Genomic DNA, 8,838 nt, shown 5'->3' with positions numbered 1-8,838 from the left:
TTCTTTATTTCTCAGATGTGATTTTTGTTACTCCTTTAGCTGCTTGAGTCTTCTTGATAATACAGTATCTTTCTTAGATAAGATTTAACTACGGCCTATTGTAGACCTGTTCCAAGCCATACTGCCCAGAAACATTAGGCATTTTCTGCCCACTCTCTACCTTTGCTATTATACTCTGACCTTTTGAAAAGAAAAACAGACGCAAAACTTAACGAGTGCCTACCCGACAGTCTCGGGAATACATAAAAGAATTGTTTCTGTCAGAAAAATAAAAGGCTGGAATTAAAAGGAAGAGTTTCAAAGTTCGGAGGAATACTATCCGATCGGTATATACCGGCTTGAGCGTCGATGTCGACGTCTCCCACGCTCCGAAAGGTTTCGAATTGTTGCCCTAAGACAAGGGAAGACCAATCGGTATTCATTATTTTACATCGCTTCTTCTTGTGTTTGTTCTATGGGGTGTTCATTATCCGAACATAAAAATCTTTCGCGAAAGTGTTCATTATCTGATTTGTTCGTTATCCGATCTGTTCGTTAACCGATCACCCACTGTATTTCGAAGAAATCAGTCCCACTGTACTCGGCTAGAGATTGGTTTGGTTAGGCCTTTAAGTAAAATTTCAGCTCTTTCATCAGGGTTTTGTTTATGTCCCCAATTCCCGAATCGCTTAATTATTTAACTACTTCTTAAGTAGAAATAAGTCAAAACCAGTTACTTTGTACTTGAATATTTGTAGTCTTGGGAAAAAGTGTAAAGACAAATTTTTATGACAAACGGATATATAAATCGTAAATTTAAGGAAAATAAATTCTAGAGCTTTTTCTGTACCTTGTTCATCCCTCTCATTCATTAAATTTAGTTGTAAATTATGCTACCAAAGTAACAGTTAATTTTTTAACATTATACAAGAATTGTACACATTTTTTTCTACATCCCCTTAAAGATACAAAATCGTAATATCACTGGTTTAACATTGAAATCCGTGAGTAATATAAAATCGGAGAGCGGAATAAATATATCAGATATTTTAACGGATTTTTTAAAATTTCTGTCAACTATACAGAAAACTATCATAAAAACAGACAGGTAAATTCTTATCGGTTGGGTTAAGTTATAAATCTACTTGTGATTCACATAATCAGGCAAGGGCGGCCAAATATCTAGCGGGTGGGCGGCTAACAGCCCGGAACCAGTCCTGGATAGAATTGGATGCGTTATACGTGTAGCAGCCACCCGAGGTCCTAGGCTTCCACCGGCTAAACTGGTGAGGTTGGTGCTCCGTAAAGCGCATGCGCAAATCTGGAATTTTGGATGCTGACAATACAGCGTTTCCACTCCGCCACTAATATTCAAATATACAATAGCAATCTTATCTTTTTTTCCACGTGTAGTATAGAAATTTGTAATAAGATACATAATGCGGTTATAATAAAATATTGTGCGATTATTTTCATATAATTAAAATTAATATGTATTTATTTTTTAAAGAAAATACAAGGGAAGCGGCGCATCCACCACTTCAAATGATGGCATGCCACTGAGTAATAAGGAGGGAGAAGAGATAGATAGTAGAGAAAGATAGGATCCCTCTAAATGGCGTATGTATGGTTACAGTATCCTCTATGTTTGATGTTGGCGTGCAGTTTTTAGACTGCAAGGCTGTAGTCCCTCAAAGGGTCTAAAGAAAACCTGAGTGTAGCAAACACCAATGATTCAGTGCTGCCATGAATAGCTAAGTGTAGAAGTTAGTGCCAAGTGGCTGTTAGTAGGAAGACTTATAACTACTTAATGCTAATGAAACTGAATGTGAGTGCGAATCTTAATACTACTTAACAGCTAGACAGACAGCATGAAAAAACAAATGAACATTAACAACAAACTAGACGAGACAAATGGACAGACAAAAGACGAACATGCAAGACCCCAAATTTATTTATTTTACTTTTTTATTTATTTTTTTAAACATTAACTTACTAACTAAATTAACCTCACATTACATACTGTATTTTATTTGTTTTTTTAGCTGTTTCAGTCAGATAAGTCATGTTATAATCTTCCATTTTATTGCTGTTTGGTTTTTGTTTCACATATTATGTAGATTTTCATTAAGTTTTAATTAAGTCATTTTAATTGAGTTCAAAAAATAAACAGTTATTTTAATATAATTCTTGTGCTAAAAATCAAAAGATGCTAAAGTTCAACTTAAAATTACTGTACAACAAAATGGAAATTTCTTTCAATGAAATTCATCAGGAGTAGAAATACAAAAATACCTGAAAAACATGTATGAATAAGTAGTCATATAATGATGGCCATTTTGCACACACAAACTTACAAAGAACGTTTAGAAGTAACTGAAGCTTTGTGTGTGAAATTGTGGTCTTAATGTGACTGTTAATTCAAACAGTTGCTTTTTATATTTACAAATTGGCAATTTTACAAAAATGTAAAACTATTTACACAATTTTTACATGTCAATATTAACAATAGGCAAACTGTATTAAAATTTTGTTTCCTTTTAACCTGGATGATGCCTCTGCTGGTTCAATATGAGTAACTTCAAACAATTCAATTCTTTAACAAATTACCATTGAATGAAGGCAAAAATAAAGGTGTTAGATAGCTGCTAATCTGGGACATTGAATTTGAGTCAAATTTTCGAGGATGATTTGACCTGAATATGTTGAATGCTATCCTCTTCACCTAGCTGCTACAATTATGGACCTGACCACAATGGGCATAAAATAGTTGTTTTGGAGCCCACAGAGTAAAAGAGTTTATTATTATTATGCTATTATATAGGGTAATGATACAAGTAGTTGACTGTTTAATGCTGTTTTAAATTTTGATATTTTTTATTGCAATATGTAGTAACACTAAAAGCAAAATTGATATATGAAAATAAAGTTTGTTCTATACTTGTCATAGGAAAAAAAATAAACTTTTATTAGACCATTGTTTACTTTATGAAAAAATAATTTAATCACAGGGGCTGTTTAATTGTTTATGGAGGTTAATGACTGGGTTTACCTTCATGAGAGCCTAAAACCATAAAAAAATAATCAAGCTCAATCATAGGAAATTTGAAGAAAATGTAGAACCTTCATTATCTTCTAAGGACCAGACAATCCCTCACTATGTGACTGACTACCAGAAGGGGTGTTGTGCATTAATTTTTCTTACCACGAGTGAGGAAACCTGTTATTCTTACATGTCATTGAGAATGGGATTGTCTTATGGTGCTTCCTGTAAAGATGGCTTGCCAAAACTTGAACCAATGGACTAACTAATTATGAACTAATTGAAGTAATTATGTACAGATTTTGGCTTACACAGTTGACAATAAGTGCCCCCATGCTACATTATTGTCATGTTGTTATTGTTTAACAATTTGTTAATCATTTGTAGTAAATAACAACATAAGCATATGCATTAGATTGGTTGTATATTGTTAGATGTACTGTATAATGTAAGTATAAAATAAATATATTAGTATAAAAGCAAACATATAAAGGAGAGAGAATGGATAAGATCATAGAAGAAATTCATCTCTGTCATAAAAAGAATTAAACAGGTAATGATAGAAAATTGATCATGATAATAAGAAATAAAAATTTGGATATGATAATAAATATAAATTGGTCAAAATAGTCAAACAAGTTTTTAGCCTAATTCAGTTTGATTCCAAAATAATTACTACTTACAAACATTTATTTTCACACACACAAATCAGTTCTGAAACAAATATCTTTATTAATTATAAAATATGCTACTAGAATATAATTTGATAAGAATTTATTGCTGGAATTTCTCTTATTGATTTGTTAATTGCTTAAAATTAATTTTATACATTCAATCTTTGTAATATTTTATGCTAACTGAAAATAATTAAGAGTCATCTCTGAACTTCTCTCTAAAATATATCTTATATTCTACATTACAATTACACACATTATATATATTAAATATTGTATAACTGTATAACATTTGTTTCTATAACTTCCTTATAAATGGAAAGCTTGACAAGTATGATAGTGTTTTTAAATTCCAAACACAATAAGTAAATATAATTTCAGAGAAATTTATCTAGTTCTATCAAAATACTTTAAACTAGAGCTAATATGACACTAGAAGCCGTAGAGCAATCCTCAATGGCGGCGTACCCGGTGAGGGACCGAGAGCCCCGACATCTGCCAACATAAAAGGAAAACAAATACTAGAAAATTTTCCAAAACTCTTTTCTTAAATAAAATTTATTTCTTATTTACACCGTGTCGCTTCTTGTATTTATACACTATTTACGAACTAGCATTCTTACATGGTAAAAATTTTATTGAATCTGTATTAAAAATTTTTTATCCATTTAACTCGGCTTCCCAAGATCAAATCCTAAGCGTGCCACTAATTCTCAACACCCATCACGACTAAAACCGTCCTTCTAAGGGTCCGTTCGGAAACACTCACTGGTTCCATCACCAAAACTCGGCATCATCCTGTTCTATGCATTCCAACTTGGAATTTCATCAGTTTAAAAAACCCAAAGCAGACCACGGTCAAGGTCGAAAACATTCGTTAGATGTTTTTATTAAAATTTTGTTACTGGATGGTAAAGGTTCTCAATTGTTTGCATTTGTGGGAAATATTTTTGGACAATGCTTATTAACTGATTGTTGCAGGACTCTCCAATCTCAAGTCAGAAAGCCATTGGCTCCGTCATTGGCTGCCAACCGATGGCATTTCTGAACAGACCCGAAAAGACTAACCAGAAGGCCAGGAACAGGCAAACTTACCAATAAATATTTCTGAAATTCCAACCGGAAAAGCAAACATACATTGAGTACAAATTTTACAATGAATCTCTACATTAATGTTACAGAAACAGGAGAAATATACACAAGTTCAGAGATTTAAGTTTATTACTCATCTTATTGAGTAATTACAACAGATTACTTTATTAAATTAACATGAATTTTAGAGGGAATGTTTGGTGATGAGAGTCACACAATGTTATGGAAATTGTATAAATTCATAATAAATGGCCATTAAGTGACATTAGATAATTGTAATTTACCTGCACACCAATTAACACGCTCGTGTTTAGGAGAATGAAGAGAAAGAACCAATTAAATGTCGCATATTGCATAAGTTACAACGAAATCGAAACATTGGCCGGTGTGACGTAATTTTAAATTAATAAAGGGATTATAACGACGTAAAGACTCTTTTAAATATTATACAATGTATAAATTTTAAGATACTCGGTAGAAAAATACGAACCAAACTTCTGATGAATCATCTTCCGTCTTTCCAATGAATTACGCTTCTGGACCTTACATCATAGACATCGGCGATAACGACAGTAATCAACAGATGAGCGAAATTTTGTAAATGTTTGTTTAAAATATTATTATTTTTTATTGGATTAAAATTATTGATAGTAAAAGTTTAAAAATAATTAATAATATTTTGGAATTTTTATATATCGTTTGATTTTAATGATATAGAAAAATATTTGACGTCAAATTGACGTCAGTTTACGATTTTTGTAATGGTCAAAAGCTATAATGACGTCAAATCGACGTATTTTGTGGCGAGTGTGTCGCCGAATTTGAGGGGTTCTCGCTTTGTGGCCGAATTAGTTCATAATCGTCGATGTATTTACGTAATCAATTAATTAAATGACACATTTAATTACTTAATTATTTTCAAACAGTAAAATAATCGATTATCTGAGATTAACAATGTTTTATTATTTTTATTTTCTTCGGACGATTTGCCACACATTGCAATCTGCCTCCCGGGGCAGCCGCCCACCTTGCTCATTGTGTAAATGCGATAAGCATTGCGGACCCCTTTTTTATTTAGTTGATTCTTTCGGTCCTGTGGGTATCAACGGGCCTTTTTCTCATGCTCATTGTGGTTTCGGCCATGCTTACCGTGCAGAGGCCGGGTGGTAAAGACGGGGCCCAACGTATCAGGAAAACACCGCTCAAAATTTTCGTAATTGGAGAGTGTTGCTCAAATTTGAGATTTCCTTTCGATGAATTAATTTCGGCTATAGAATGTAGTTTGTAGAAACATTTTTGGACCCTCTCCGATTACTGAAGAACAGAAACCACAGCTAGTAAAGTAGATCATCGCACATGCGACGAAAGGTTTTCCTCAGAAAAAGTACAACCTTCTTCAAAGCGTCTAAGAATTTCTAAAATAAAACTCATGCCTCATTTCTTTTAAGGACGATCTTCTAGGGAGATGAATGGTATCGAGAGTCACGGCAAGTAACAAAGTCGCTGACTGACTATATATACAGGAATCAGAGTTGCCGATTTTCGGGGATCGATTTCTCTGCCCTGTAAACGTCTAAAGTAATTCAGAATATTTCGTTCGAAAAAAAATTGTCTTCTTTGGTAGTGTGCAAAATTTCAAAATTTTCTATAAAGCGGTTGCCGAAATATAAGCAATTGAAAAGTGCGAAAATGTACAGTAGACCCCACTATAATGCGGGTTCCTATAACGGAGATTCCTATAACGTGGCGAAAAAATTGCGACCATATTCGTATAAAGACGCCAAAAGGGACTCGTAAAACGTCGTCGCCGACTCGTGTCGCGACAGGATTGGTCGAATCTGGACCAATAGTAGACGAGCAGCCGAACTACTTACATGCTACAGAGAGTTTAGGCGAGTAAGTTGAGTTTACTATCGTCTGTACAGTATGTAAATTAGGTACCGTAAGTCTAATACAGCACTAATTTTATACATTTCTTGTGAAAGAAACATTTCTTATTCAACGGCCATAAAAATTATTTATATTAATGATGTCTCCAAAGTTCAACGAATTTTTCGCAGAAAAATAACTTATCAGAAATCGCGGCCGCCGTTTGGTGCGCTGCTCCGCGACGAAAACAAGCGTAAGCAACGGCGTAGTCGAACGGTGCACACTCGGTAAGTAATCCTACAATTTTTTGTTTATAGCATAGTTTATACGGATTATTCCCAAAAAAAATTATACGTGTTTTGGAAATGTTGAATCGAATTAGTATAGAATTGATTAATTTTATGGAAGAAAACCTTTCAAACAGCCATAGTCCGTAAACTTTACACTTGTCGGGCTGCGATTGGCTCATGTATTTAAGGATTCCTACAACGTGAAATTCGTATAACGTGGAACGTATCTACGCGTTATAGGGGTCTACTGTATATATTAAAAATTTATATATGTATATATATATATATATATATATAATCTCAAAGGACGCGACAGGGTTGTTGTGGATTTTAAACGTTTCTCAACATAGCTGTAAAAATCTGAATATGTTAAACTTAATAGATTGCCCGTCGTTTGTTTTCTAACTAATTCGTTTTAGGACCAGGTGTGCATGGTAATTTACAACTTTTCGGTCACACTCATTGAACTGGAAATATTTCTTTATTACATCTAATATTGCGAGGAAAGCAGTCCCCACTATACTCAGCTAAAGATAGGTTCGGTTAAGCTTTTGTTTAAGTAAAATTCCGGCTCTTTCAGCAGGATTTTATTTATGTCTCCAATTCCCTAATTTCTTAATTATTTAACTACTTCGTAAGTAGAAATAAGTCGAAACCAGTTACTTTGTACTTTAATATTTATAGTTTCGGGAAAAAAGTGAAAAGACAAATTTAATACATGCATCGTGAATTTAAAGAAAATAAATTCTAGAGCTTTTTCTGTATCTCGTGCATCTCTCTCATTCATTAAATTTAGTTGTAAATTATGCTACCAAAGTAACAGTTAATTTTTAAACATTATACAAGAATTGTACACGTTTTTTTCTACATCCCCTTAGAGATGAGACATACGAAATCGTAATATCACTGATTTAACATTGAAATCTGTAATATAAGATGGGAGAGCGGAATAAAAATATCAAATATTTTAATGGATTTTTTAAAATTTCTGTCAACTATACAGAACTATCATAAAAACATACCAGTAAATTTCTATCGATTGGGTTAAATCATAAATCTACTTGTGATTCACATAATCGGGGGAAGGCGGCCAAATATCTAGCGGGCAGGCGGCTAACAGCCCAGAACCGATCCTGGATAATCATTGAAAGCGTTATACGTGTGTAGCTTCCACCAGCTAAACCGGGTGAGGTTGTTGCTCTGTAAAGCGCATGAGCGAATGCTTATAATCTGGCTGTTTGGAAGCTGACCCAGTTTCGACGATACAGCGCTTCCCCGCGTTTCTTTATGCAGCGATCGAGAAGCGCTTTACAACGAACACACTGAAACTAGTTTCTAATTGGCCAACACTGCTCGTGACGTCATTTCGCTACACTCTCGCTGCATAAAGAAACGCGGCCCTTCCATTCGCCACTGATATTCGAATATACAATAGCAATCTTATCGTTTTTTTCTCACGTGTAGTATAGAAATTTGTAATAAGATACATAATACGGTTATAAGAAAATATTAATTTTAATTAATCCAAAATACGTTCAAATATGAAAATAATCGCGCAATGTGTATTTATTTTTTAGAAAATACAAGGGAAGCGGCGCTTCCACAGCTTCCAATGACGGCACGCCACTGCCGTACACTATATTTTAGTTTGTATATGAATATATATATATATATAATATACGCCTATAAAGCTTCTTTATTGCTTCAATAATTAAATAATAATTCACCGTATTAATTAATTAATTACACCAATAAATTAAGCCTATTTTAAACTTATGTGGTGAATATGAAATCGCGCTGTTAATTTAACAAATTGTCAATGTGTAAATTCAGTTAATAGAGAGGTTGAGGCGCACGTTTTAAACGTGTAAATGTGACGTTCGGCGCCGCT

At 33.6% G+C, this 8,838-nt stretch overlaps 1 protein-coding gene across 2 annotated transcripts in view; it reads right to left on the bottom strand.

The window, feature by feature from the left end:
- The window catches only part of LOC111613405, a 32,454-nt gene extending 27,068 nt beyond the window's left edge, over positions 1-5,386 (bottom strand). Inside the window, exon 1 of one of the 2 annotated variants that reach the window (XM_023354752.1) lies at positions 5,279-5,386. The gene's annotated coding sequence lies outside the window, so the exon portion shown is untranslated. Of the gene's footprint in view, positions 1-5,072; positions 5,247-5,278 lie in introns of those variants that run through there. The other variant, XM_023354753.1, reaches the window with a different exon arrangement.
- Positions 5,387-8,838: the final 3,452 nt, after the last annotated feature.

This window comes from Centruroides sculpturatus, unplaced genomic scaffold (genome assembly GCF_000671375.1).
Source record: "Centruroides sculpturatus isolate CEXI.00-Female unplaced genomic scaffold, Cexi_2.0 scaffold1903, whole genome shotgun sequence".
Classification (NCBI taxonomy): domain Eukaryota; kingdom Metazoa; phylum Arthropoda; class Arachnida; order Scorpiones; family Buthidae; genus Centruroides; species Centruroides sculpturatus.
This window is presented reverse-complemented; position numbering and strand designations above follow the sequence as displayed.